This window comes from Oncorhynchus gorbuscha, linkage group LG13 (assembly GCF_021184085.1).
Source record: "Oncorhynchus gorbuscha isolate QuinsamMale2020 ecotype Even-year linkage group LG13, OgorEven_v1.0, whole genome shotgun sequence".
Classification (NCBI taxonomy): domain Eukaryota; kingdom Metazoa; phylum Chordata; class Actinopteri; order Salmoniformes; family Salmonidae; genus Oncorhynchus; species Oncorhynchus gorbuscha.
The window spans coordinates 59,990,080-60,003,892 of record NC_060185.1 but is presented as its reverse complement, the minus strand read 5'-3'; the positions used below and the strand labels follow the sequence as shown (position 1 = coordinate 60,003,892).

The following is a 13,813-nucleotide window of genomic DNA, read 5'->3' as shown; positions in this document are numbered from 1 at the left end:
TCCATCTTACTCCTCCTCAGAAGAGGAGGAAAACCGTTACAACCGTTCTGTACCTTTTGGACTCTTTTGATTTACTGACCTCTGCCTGTCCTTGACCTTTCGTTTTGCCTGCCCCCTGTTCTAGTAATAAACTTTTGTTACTTCGACACTGTCTGCAGCTTGGTCTTCCCTAAAATGTGATAAGGTGCATTAAAAGTGTTATCAGTTTAGAGTTTTGAAAATATACCACTTACATCTGAAAAATTAAGAAAAGTTATAGAAAAAACCTGTAATTGACACAATGATATTCATGTGTGACAAGCCTTACTTAGCGGTGTCATACATGACAGGATATTGTATGTCGACAAGGGCCCAAATTCATTATTTTATTTCAGGAAAATTATTTCCAACATTTACAGCAGAACTCAACTTTCTAGCATACCATATCATATTATTATTTATGTAAATATTATGTTGATTCAGTGTGTGTGTGTGTGTGTGTGTGTGTGTGTGTGTGTGTGTGTGTGTGTGTGTGTGTGTGTGTGTGTGTGTGTGTGTGTGTGTGTGTGTGTGTGTGTGTGTGTGTGTGTGTGTGTGTGTGTGTGTTTGTGCAAACATTACATTTACATTTACATTTAAGTCATTTAGCAGACGCTCTTATCCAGAGCGACTTACAAACATCCCAGCTAGCAATCAGGAACCGGCCCAGAAGTGGCCCTCTTCCGGGTGGCCGGAACTGATTGAATCGGTCCGAAATCGAGTGTCAGACTCGGCCCGGAATCAAAATGAATGACTGCCCAGAATGGGCCCAAGTACATCGGGCCGTTTCTTTCTACCGGAATTCAGCCTACTTTGCTGGCATCTTACCAGAACCCCCCCAGCGGCCTGATGCAAATTGAAATACATGTATACAAAATTACCCGATTTAGTCATTTTAAATATTACTACTATACATTTTATGCATTCAAATTATGTCAGAGGAAACACCGTAGACCAGGTGACCGTGTCGGTGTGCATGCGCCTGGCCCTGCACAGGAGTTGCTACAGCACGATGGGACAAGGACATCCCGGCTGGCCAAAACCTCCTCTAACTCGGAGGACGCTGGGCCAATTGTGCATCGCCTCATGGGTCTCTCGGGTCGCGGCCGGCACGGGTATCAACCTAGCATCTGTAGCAACGCAGTTCGCACTGCGTTGCAGTGTCTTAGACCCTAGAGCCACTCGGGAGGCTCCATTCACAACATTTTTAATGCTGATCAATTGCCTTGCACAAAGTATAAAAATACTAAAATACTACATAAACAGGACTCTTAAATTGTTTTATTTAAATGTCAATTGCATTTTTTTGATCACAGAAACAATGAGAAAATATGGAAAACGAAATAAATAATGAAATGCTCATTATGTAAAGCAGCCTGTGGAGTCATCTGCCAGAGAGTAGCCCAATCGGCCCGGGAACCAAGTAATACATTTGGGCCAGATAACTCACACCGGAATTGTCCTTAACCTCAAGGTAATACTTTGGGCCAGATAATTCTCACCGGAATCAGCCGAGCTCAATCGGTGCATCCTAGCCATAAGTAATACAGGCTAAGGCGGCCCAGACTCCACATAACGTCACTCGACTCTCAGTCCAGTGCCTCGACTCTCAGCTGGGATCATCCCAGATCCACTGTGCTAGCTGGGATCTTTTAAATTGTGATATTCGTAATACGGACAGTACCTGAGGTGAATGACAATGTTTGCTTGTCTGAGTTTAAATGAAATCCTTGCCAAAAATTACAGAAACCGAAAACATTTTTCTCTCCAAACAGAAAAGCACTCAGGACTAACACAACACTGATATAATGTCATAAAAAATGATTGTCTATTTATTTCTCAGTGCCTGACAAAAACGGTTACGCTACAGGGATGGACATGATATAACTTAATCAATTACTAAAAACAACAAAATGGACCGTTACAGAGTGTCAGTGAAGAACGACTTTCCTAAAAGCTTTAATTGGCTCTTTCTCTTTCTGACACTCTCTTCTCTAATAAATGAGCCATAACTCATTTATAATTTGAAAGCTGTTTTCACGAGCTTTATGGACTGTATAAAATCTTTATAAAAAATGTTTTGTTTTGTTTTTCAGTTCTCTTATAATCAATGTTCCAGTGACACAGTGGCGAGTGGCTCCAGAGTGGCGAGTGGCGCAGCGGTCTAAGGTACTGCGTCTCAGTGCTAGAGGCGTCACTACAGACAATGGTCCAATCCCGGGCTGTATCACAACCAGCCGTGATCGGGAGTCCCATAGGGCGGTGCACAATTGGCCCAGCGTCGTCTGGGTTAGGGGAGGGTTTGGCCGGGTTAGGCCGTCTATGTAAATAAGATTTTTTTTCTTAACTGACTTGCCTAGTTAAATAAAGGTTTACAAAAAAACAATAAACACAGTCAGTGCAGGCTCAATTCAGTAATTATAAGCAATACTAGGAACATAAAGTAAACGATTCACAGCAGCACCTTGACCACGCAAAGCACTAGCTCTCTACTGGGGGTCTGATCAATAGGAGAAATGGTGATAAACTGCAGAGACATGGACATCTCTCATTGTTCTCTTGCTGTTCATTTTTCGCTTGCTGTTCATTTCTGGAGTCAGTGCACACTGTCTACAATTACCAACTGGGATGGAAAAAAGCTGTATATGCCGCTTTCACGTTCCACTCTTTTCACCAACACCATTATTTAGGTTGTTAGATACATTGTGGAAAGAATGGTCATTCAGAGAGTCATGACAATGCATTCCTATGACAAACTGTGTATGAGGACAGCAATCGCATACTGTAACTTCCTCATTACATCCATGTACTAATTTCTACAAAGTGGACATCTACCTATCAAAAAATACACGTGATAAAGTTTGATTCTGTATGTTTCCACTGAGACCTGTAATTGAACAGAGAGGTAATTCCCCTCTGTTTAACTGATGGGACGGTGTGAGTCTGTGCCGTGCTGGGCCGTGAGACAGATAGAGGGCTTCAGAGGGAAGGGCGTAAATTGAACATAGGAATGGAAGCTGTCCGAGAGTTTGTTTTCACACCTAACCTTTAGCTCTTGGGTTTGCTCAGCTCCACGGAGTTCTAATGCGATGTGAAAGTGGAGTCTATTGATCCTTCAACAAGGCCCTCTCCCATGCCATGCCATTCATCAGAACACATCCTCTATCTAGTATCTACCACACACCAAACCTGGCACCGCCACTGCCTTATTGACTGGCTGCTGAGTTGTTGCGTAAGCTCACTTTGACCAGCCAGGCAGGCAGCTCACATTGGAACAGAGATGAACACACTTCTAGTCGTCACAGCTAATCATCAGAACACACTTGCTTTGCCTTTCCTTTACTCCTGGCTCTCTGCTGTTTACACCTCTTATCTCTGTCTTGCTGGGAGAATCAGCGAATGGGAAATCACCACATATAATTTCTAACACCAGCTTCATCAGAGACCAAGGATTGGAACCAAGATATTTTTTGTTCTGAACAGAACCATCATTTTTTTTCTTTTTTCATAATAAACTTTTGAAAGAGAAACACACACACTGTGCTGCCAGTACCTATGGACAGACAAGTTGAGAGCGCGAGATGCGGGTTGGGAGAGTGCGAGAAAGGGTGGAGGAGGAGGCTTGGAATGAAGTGCTGGGCATCTTGTAATGAAATGTATTATCTGAGTTAGGCCCACAGAATTTTACCTACAGAGGAGCGGCTTTTCTATGGAGGAACTTTGAATGTCTTTTAACGTCCGAGAGTAGGACCAGAGCTATTGTTAACTAGCGTGTGTGTGCAGAGCGGCACTAGAATTAAAAACACATCTTACATTTTTGCAGTTAATAAATGTGAAATGGGATACCTATACTATCCTTAGCTAGCAATAAACAAGTTAATCCATTCTTCTCTAATTAAAAATATCTCTCTCTAATTTCTGAATCGTGCTTTTAATGTTGCCAGTAGGCTACAGTTAGTGGTGTAAAGTACTGAAGTAAAAATACTTTAAAGTACTTAAGTCATTCTTGGGGGTATCTGTACTTTACTTTACTTTACTATTTATATTTTTGCCAACTTTTACTTTTACTTCACTACATTCCTGAAGAAAATGTACTTTTTACATCACACATTTTCCCTGACACCCAAATTCACAAACTTATCAAGAGAACAACCCTGGTCATCCCTACTGCCTCTGATTTAGCAGACTAACTAAACACAAATGCTTCATTTGTAAATTATGTCTGAGTGTTGATGATGCTGTCTGGTATGCTTAATATAAGGGATTTTAAATGGTTGATACTTTTCTGTTTAATTTTGATACTTAAGTACATTTGAGCAATTCCGTTTACTTTTGATACTTAAGTACATTTAAAACCAAATACCTTTAGACTTAGTATTTACCTTTAGAAGTAATATTTTACTGGGTGACTTTCACTTTTACTTGAGTCATTTTCTATTAAGTTCTCTTTACTTTTACTCAAGTATGACAATTGAGTACTTTTTACACCACTGGCCACAGTAACCTATGCTTCGGAGGGGGAGGGGCAGAAAGTCTACACACGCACACATACTGGCAAAGATTTCCAACTTGCAGGCAGGCCCTGGAAGATTTGGAGTGACAGAGGGAGGGCTTTGAATAGGTGCTTTGTTGCGATTTTTGTGGGACTGAACAAAAATGCCCAGAACGTAAAAGAATGCTATCATCTACGGTGTCCCTCTACCGGGACGGTTGAGCTAACGGGCGCTAATGTGATTAGCATGATGTCAGTAACAAGAACATTTCCCAGGACATTGACATGTCTTATATGGGCAGAAAGCTTAAATTCTTGTTACTCTAACTGAACTGTTCAATTTACAGTAGCTATAACAGTGACAAATTAACATACTATTGTTTGAGGAGAGTGCACAACAACAAAATAACTTTTGTCACAGCAACTCATTTGATACATTCACCTCTGAAGCTAAACAATGTACTTACATACAGTAATCTTGCTCTGATTTGTCATCTTGAGGGTCCCAGAGATAAAATGTAGCATAGTTTTGGTTTATAAAATCAATTTGTATATTCAAATGTAGGAACTGGGTTATACAATTTGAACCCTGCTGTGTCCAGCTCCACACCCACCGCACCCGACCATCTAGATATGTGAAAGTTAGTGTATAAGCTAATGACCCATCATGCATGACATTCCTGGGAGTATGTAAACTTAATTTTTGTATGTTCTCTATAGTTAAGTACTTGAAAATGTATCAAATGACCAATTCAGCACATTTGGGCAGACTTAATATATAATAATATAATAATAATATATGCCATTTAGCAGACACTTTTATCCAAAGCGACTTACAGTCATGTGTGCATACATTCTACGTATGGGTGGTCCCGGGGATCGAACCCACTACCCTGGCGTTACAAGTGCCATGCTCTACCAACTGAACTACAGAAGGACCACAGAAGGACTTGATACAAAATATTGTGCAGTATTGCAACGCTTCACTGGAACAATCTGAAACTTTGCACACATAATGCAAGAGGCCAAAATCTAAATTGCACCTAAACTGCAATATTACAGTATGGTCTTTCTCCTGCATTTCAAAGATAATGGGCAGAAAAAAATATGTTTATTTGTTTGTATTATCTTTTACCAGATCTTGTGTGCTATATTCTCCTACACTAATTTCAAATTTCCACAAAGTGTTTCCTTTAAAATGGTATCAAGAATATGCATATCCTTGCTTCAGGTCCTGAGCTACAGTTAGATTTAGGTAAAAATGTTTGTTTTTAAAGGGTCTGATCATTAAGAGGTTATAATCAAAAAATAAAGTCAAACTATTTTTATTTTTTTACAATTGTGGGAGACATTTAGTAATATTAAGGAAACCTGACTTTTTTCAATCAATTTGTCAAATTTCAGATGTAAGTTCGGAACCTTTGAAAGATAATACAGAGGGGGGAAAAAAAATGTATTTTTTTTTGTATCATCAACTTTGAAATGCAAGAGAAAGGCCATAATGTATTATTCCAGCCCAGGTGCAGTTTAGATTTTGGCCAATAGATGACCGCAGTGTATGTGCAAAGTTTCAGACTGAACCAATTAACATTTTGACAGCCCAAATGTGCAAAATTTGTTTATTAATAACTTTTCATGCTCAAAACTGTGCAGTCTCCTCAAACATCAGCATGGCATTCTTTCACTGTAATTGATAGTGTAAATTGGAGAGTGCAGTTAGATTAACAAGACTTTAAGGCTTTCTGCCAATATCAAATATAGTTGAAGTCGGAAGTTTAGATACACCTTAGCCAAGTACATTTAAACTCAGTTTTTCACAATTCGTGACATTTAATACAAGTAAAAATGTCCTGTTTAAGGTCAGTTAGGATCATCACGTTATTTTAGGAATGTGAAATGTCAGAATAATAGTAGAGAGAATTTTTTTAAAGCTTTTATTTCTTTCATCACATTTCCAGTGGGTCAGAAGTTTACATACACTCAATTAGTATTTGATAGCATTGCTTAACTTGGGTCTAACGTTTCGGGTAGCCTTCCACAAGCTTCCCACAATAAGTTGGGTGAATTTTGGCCCATTCCTCCTGACAGTGCTGGTGGAACTGAGTCAGGTTTGTAGGCCTCCTTGCTCACACAAGCTTTTTCAGTTCTGCCCACAAATGTTCTATAGGATTGAGGTCAGGACTTTGTGATGGCCACTCCAATACCATGACTTTGTTGTCCTTAAGCCATTTTGCCACAACTTTGGAAGTATGCTTGGGGTCATTGTCCATTTGGAAGACCCATTTGTGACCAAGCTTTAACTTCCTGGCTGACGTCTTGAGATGTTGCTTCAATATATCCACATAATTTTCCTCCTCACGATGCCATCTATTTTGTGAGGTGCACCAGTCCCTCCTGCAGCGAAGCACCCCCTCAACATTAACCGGCATGGCCTATTTCAAGTTTTCATCCCAATCGGTAATTGCCATTTTTGGACACTGGTTATGGCCGATTACATTGCACTCGATGAGAAGACTGAGTGGGAGGCTGACCACCTGTTATGCGAGTGCAGCAAGGAGCCAAGGTAAGTTGCTAGCTAGCATTAAACTTATCTTATAAAAAAACATCTATATTAACATAATCATAAGTTAACTACACATGGTTGATGATATTATTAGTTTAACTAGCTTGTCCTGCATTGCATATAATCAATGCGGTGCCTGTTAATTTATCATCGAATCACAGCATACTTTGCCAAATGGGTAATGATTTAACAAGCGTATTCGCGAAAATAGCACTGTTGTCGCACAAATGTACCTAATCATAAACATCAATGCCTTTCTTAAAATCAATACAGAAGTATATATATTTTTAAACCTGCATATTTAGTTCAAATAAATTAATGTTAGCAGGCAATATTAACTCGGGAAATTGTGTCATTTCTCTTGCGTTCTTTGCAAGCAGAGTCAGGGTATAAGCAGCATTTTGGGCCGCCTGGCTTGTTGCGAACTGTGTGAAGACCATTTCTTCCTAACAAAGACCGTAATTAATTTGCCACTAATTTATATAATTATGACATAACATTGAAGGTTGTGCAATGTAACAGCAATATTTAAACTTAGGGATGCCACCTGTACAGTTCCGTATTTCACTGAAAGAATAAACATCTTGTTTTCGAAATGATAGTTTACAGATTTGACCATTTTTATGACCTATGGCTCGTATTTCTGCGTGTTTATTATATTATAATTAAGTCGATGATTTGATATTTTACAGAGCAGTTTGACTGAGCGGTGGTAGGCAGCAGCAGACTCGTAATCATTCATTCAAACAGCACTTTCGTGTGTTTGCCAGCAGCTCTTCGCAATGCTTGAAGCAGAGCACTGTTTATGATTTCAAGCCTATCAACTCCCGAGACTAGACTGGCAATACTATAGTGCCTATAAGAACATTCAATAGTCAAAGGTATATGAAATACAAATGGTATAGAGAGAAATAGTCCTATAATTCCTATAATAACTACAACCTAACACTTCTTAACTGTGAATATTGAAGACTCATGTTAAAAGGAACCACCAGCTTTCATATGTTCTCAGGTTCTGAGCAAGGAACTTAAACGTTAGCTTTTTTACATGGCACATATTGCACTTTTACTTTCTTCTCCAACACTGTGTTTTTTCATTAAACCAAATTGAACATGTTTCATTATTTATTTGAGACTAAATATATTTTATTTATGTATTATATTAAGTGTTCATTCAGTATTGTTGTAATTGTCATTATTACAAATATATATATATATAAAAATTGGCCAATTAATCGGTATCGGCTTTTTTGGTCCTCCAATAATCGGTATTGGTAATCGGTCGACCTCTAATACCTATGTCCTGGGAAATGTTCTTGTTACTTACAACCTCATGCTAATCGCATTGGCCTATGATATAGATATAGATATCTATATAAATATGACCAAGTTGACAAATACTGAGTTTAATGTATATGTTTTCTTAGCACAGTGAAGATGACTATATTGTTAGATATCCATCTCTTGGCTGATAAGGTTGAAGCCGTCATCCTAAATGGCATATATTATTTAACCCAGAAGCCAGCCACACCAATTATTATTATTATATTATTATATATTATTATTATTATTATTATTATTATATTATTATTATTATTATATATCTTGAGATATGTGACTCTTATTTTCTCTCTTCAAGTTGACAAATACTGACTGTTTACTCTACATAGTATATCTGTGTTTTCTTAGCACAGTGAAGATAGGAAGCCTATATTGAGTTCAGATATCCATCTCTTGGCTGACTCTGGAGAGGCGAAGGTTGAGAGCCATGCATCCTCCGAAACACAACCAAGCCAAGACGCACTGCTTCTTGACACACTGCTTAACCCAGAAGCCAGCCACACCAATGTGGCAGAGGAAACACCATACACCTGGCGACCATGTCAGCGTATATATTTTTCTTTCATGCACATATCATTTGGGGATTCTCTCCAGATATCATACGTAGTATGGCTGGATTTGGCCTCATTAGATGTCCTGAGACAGGCCTATGTGGACATACTATTTCTTCTATATGTTGACAAATACTGACAGTAGGCCTTCATAGTATATTTTCTCAGCGTATACTCTTGGCTGAGGTCCATAGCAGGATCGTGATATGCATTTTGATATGCTAAATAAGGACAATTGCTGATGCAAATTTGAGTTTTGAGGACATGCCTAGTGGTTAGAGCGTTGGACTAGTAACCGGAAGGTTGCAAGTTCAAAACCCCGAGCTGACGAGGTACAAATCTGTCGTTCTGCCCCTGAACAGGCAGTTAACCCACTGTTCCTAGGCCGTCATTGAAAATAAGAATTTGTTCATAACTGATTTGCCTAGTTAAATAAAGGTAAAATAAAAAATAAAATAAACAATTTACAAATATTAAATCCATATCATTCAAACTGACAACTGGAGAAACAAAGAAATGAGAAGCTGTTCAGAAAATACCTCAAAGAAGTTAACGCTAAAGTGAGCAGCTAATTTGACATATGTTTTATTTACCTTAGTAACTTGAATCAAGACTGTTAGCTGGCTAACTTGGCCAGTAGCCATTAGGATTATGTAGCTAGGGGGGGTAAAAGCTAACTTGTAATGTTAGCCTAGGTTACAAATAACGAAATTGCCTTCCCTCCAGGATAAAAAAAAAACCCTATCAAGCCTCAGGGTGACCGCTAACATTTTAAAATGTTGTTGTAGGTGTATTTTGTAATACTGGTTAATAATAAGATAACTAGCTTGAAGGCTAACTAACTAGCAACTTAGCTAGCTACTGTTGACTAACCCCATTCCGTACAAATTTGTGCAACCGCGACATTCAAACGAGGCTGCAATGAAAACTAATGGGACTGTAGCGACTGTGTTGACATCAAAATCTGGGGTGTGAACTACGTTTCTATTCAAGCGTTGATTGACATGGTAATGGCCCTATAGTATTGGAGAAAAGTTGAAAAAAACTGACCACTGACGCTGTACGTTAAATTGTGACGTGTCATGACATAACGTACAGCACACACAATGCAACTCATTCTGTGTCGTACAGCCTCTCACCACCAGGTGTAGCTCTTCTCTCGCAGATTAAAAACAAGAAAGGGACAGGTTAAGTGGGGAATACCTAGTCGATGATACAACTGAATGTATGCATTTTTTGCATCATCACTGCAAGCCAACATGACTCTCAAAAGCCGCGACAGCTGCTGTTTACTTCTGAAGATCATTTTAGCGCCGCCCTAAAAAACGGATTCAAATTCGACACAAACCTTCAAATATTTATGTAATGACACATTATATCAACTCTTTATAGTATTCTATTTACATTTTAGTGGTGATATATTGGACAAATCGAGTGGGGAAAAAAATGTTTCCCCACACAGCTCATCTCCCCTTTTCCCTATCACGCGGTACTGTAGGTTTCACTTCCCCACCCGTCATTTTTAAAAAGACAGAGCGCATCGCCTTCTTCAATCATGCAGAGACGGGCAGCATGAAGGTCATCATTGATTTTCCTGGAAAGGGGAGAAATTGTGCTTTACAATCGTATTCATATTACAGTTGACCTGGAAGTATTATGTTTTTTGGGCACTAAAATATGGTAAATTATACGTTACAGCGCAATGTATAAAAGTTCATTAGCTAACTATAGCTAATTCCAGCCAGTAAGTTTTCTCATCATGAATGAAGCAGGTAGAGTTGTGCTATGGTTATGAGTAATGACAATATTTTCTTGCAATATCGATACAATTTTGATTCATGATTTATGCATTGACAGTTTGGAGTGGATCACAGACCAACACTCTTCCACCACGTTTGGTTTGGACTGTGAGGGACCACCACTGATGACCCAATCAGCACCCATCTCATCATCAATGATAACAAACAGGGCAGGCAGGGGTATTAATTTTCTGATAAATAAGTACAATATTTTTCTGCAAAGATTGGTCTACGTTTGCAGAAAACATGTGTTGTGATTGGAGCTCAGAATTTGCTATGCTGCATTTTTTAAAACAGAAATAACAGAGATCTGCTTTGGAAATAGCAACTTGGATTAAAGATGACGATGTTTGCCTTGTATAGCCTATTACTGAATATGGTGCAAATGTATGTTCATGCGAAGAAGAACAATGATTTTCAGCACCTGAACAGATAAAAATGATTTGTGTGCTGGACATTTCATGAGTCGGATTTAGCCCATTTTCGATCAGACGAGGATGAAACATTCAAATGATTATTTATGATTCACATATCATGTAAGAATATCTATTGAAATTATGCATTTTTTTGACAAATACGGATACATAAATTATCAGGTAATGACTACAGATATGATACATTTCTGAAAATATGAATGAGTATAAAGTCTTACCATTTCCGGAGTTAGAATGTATTATTTTTGCGCGACCCAACCAAATTCACATAGAAATATAAATCTGCCATTCTCATTGAAAGCAAGTCTAAGAAGAGGTAGATCTGTTCTATGTGCACTATTTCTATGCTTCTCGTTCTTAAGGTCCATTTTTGCGTCTTTTACTTTTGGTTTTGTACACCAGCTTCAAACAGCTGGAAATACAATATATGCAATAAATACAATAAATGCATTCACAGCGGTTTAGATGGTTTAGAATGATTCTTTACTCTATAATTGATTGTTTTCTCACATAAACTAGAATTTTAGCAACCAGGAAATGGCAGAGCGATTTCTGCATAGTGCACCTTTAAATGTTGAATACTTTTTCTTTCACTTTGAATGGAGTAGGTTGAGTAGATCGGTAGGTTAAAAAAAATCAGACATAATCCTTTTTTAGATGTAATTTTATGGCCGGAAAATGTGAAAACTGTGAAAGGGGTTTATAGACTTAGATTAAATATGCATCCAAATAGATAATGTGACGTGGTGTGGTGTGGTGTGAACAAGTGACTTTGTGAATGTATTTGTTGTATTCAGTCAATTGTTAGAATTCTGAAACCATGAGTCATTTTCATGATCTGTTGAGATTTCTGTGCTTAGAGTAGTGAAAATGTGCCACATACATGTGACAATTGCACCAAAGTGATTGAAAAAAAAAACGTAACCCCGTCTTTTTAATGCATTTCATTTTTTGATTCTACAAAATGTTTTGCTGTTTTCAAATGAAACCAAACACATTGCTCTTGTTAAAGCTTTTGGAACTGATTTGTATATTAAAAGAAGGTTACATTTTATTGTAATCAGGATTTTATTAGAGACATGTGAGGTAAGGCACGGCTGGAGTACCTTCGATCAAGATGCATTGGTTAACCTTGATTGCTCCATCAAATAGCCTGTACTACTAGCTTACATAATGTGCCAGTGTACATTTGTCAGTGTAAATGTCAGATGTAACTTCAATGCAGTGTTCATATGCATAAATAGACAACCACACTCATACCAATTGGCCATTACATGGTACTGTAGGCAAAATGTGGACAAATGTGTGTAGTTATTTTGATATTAACTTTCATACTCTGAAACAATGTGAAATGTGACTATTCTAATGATTGATTTTAAGTAGGCTAGCTATGGGCATGCAGTTCTGTTGTAGTCCTTTTAATGTAGATCGTTTCCAATATTCATAGTATACATTTGGTTTGGGGTTGTAATAACTATGATACAAGTGATGGTCTAATGTAAACAACAATCCAAACTAAATTGATGTTGTTTTGGAATGCACTAACACATTATGTCAGTGTATATACAGTGGTTTGCACAACACGTGTATGAAAAACTGGGGCAACAGCACAGCATGATTCCCAAACAAAGTGGACTTACAACTACTTTTCATCATTAGTGTAAAAGTTAGGGACAACAGCACATATAGTGGCTGTCGGTGTCCTGTCCTCCCTCCTACGATGAACTTCCATGATAATATATATAAGTGTCCATTATAAACACTTTATACAATACAAATATGACTAATTCCACATAAGGGCTCAATTGCGATGTACAATAATAATCATTCAGCACACTTACCATTTCCTTGTGGAGACGCTGGGTCCCAAAACCATTTTACGACTCTATATACCCTCGAGAAAAATCACATTTTCGACTTGTATCAAAACATAGTTACGAAGTGAACTGTTTTTTTTGTGAGTGCAATTTATGAGCTGTTCCCGGCGGACATTCACAAAGCGAAATCGTTTTCCATGTATGCTGAGCGCAGTCGGAAGTATGAGCGCAAATGTAAAAGGCTGGACGGAATCGTACGCGTGGGTCACCACCGCGCGCTGTTCTGTGATTGAAGTGCTTGGAAAGCACACCCTCGGTATTCCCAGCAAATTGTACCTTCAAGTCCCTCCTCTTTCGCCTGGTGTCTATTTACTTGGTAAATAAGCTCCGTTTAAAATCGGTTGCAATTATCCTCTTTCATTGTCGCTTCAAAATGGTTTGATACATGTAGACTTGGTGGCAAGTGAAATTCATCGTGAATTGAATTGCTTGAACATGTGGATCTACAAGATAGATTCCACGAGTGTAAATTGCTCTGTTATGCCATTTTTTTCCTGATAATTCGTTATCTAGTATTTTTTTTTCTGTTAAAATATCTTACCAAATAGTCTACTACAAATCACTGTGATATGGACTGTTGGCAAAGAAACCCTTATGTACAATTTGACAAGATGTATTCTCAAAATAGAAGAGCTCTGGGCAAAATATTATTAGGGGTTTGCAGCCAAGCCATGGTACCTATTGTTATTATTATATTATTATGGTCAAATAACTCCAGTTTAGATTGATCACTTTTTT

The 13,813-nt window shown here is 38.2% G+C and overlaps 1 protein-coding gene across 5 annotated transcripts in view; it reads right to left on the bottom strand.

Moving 5' to 3' along the window:
- The window catches only part of LOC123993226 (5-hydroxytryptamine receptor 4-like), a 147,780-nt gene extending 134,491 nt beyond the window's left edge, over nt 1–13,289 (bottom strand). For all 5 annotated transcript variants that reach the window (XR_006831400.1, XM_046295132.1, XM_046295133.1 and 2 more), the window contains exon 1: nt 13,040–13,289. The gene's annotated coding sequence lies outside the window, so the exon portion shown is untranslated. The remainder of the gene's footprint in view (nt 1–13,039) is intronic.
- Nucleotides 13,290–13,813: the final 524 nt, after the last annotated feature.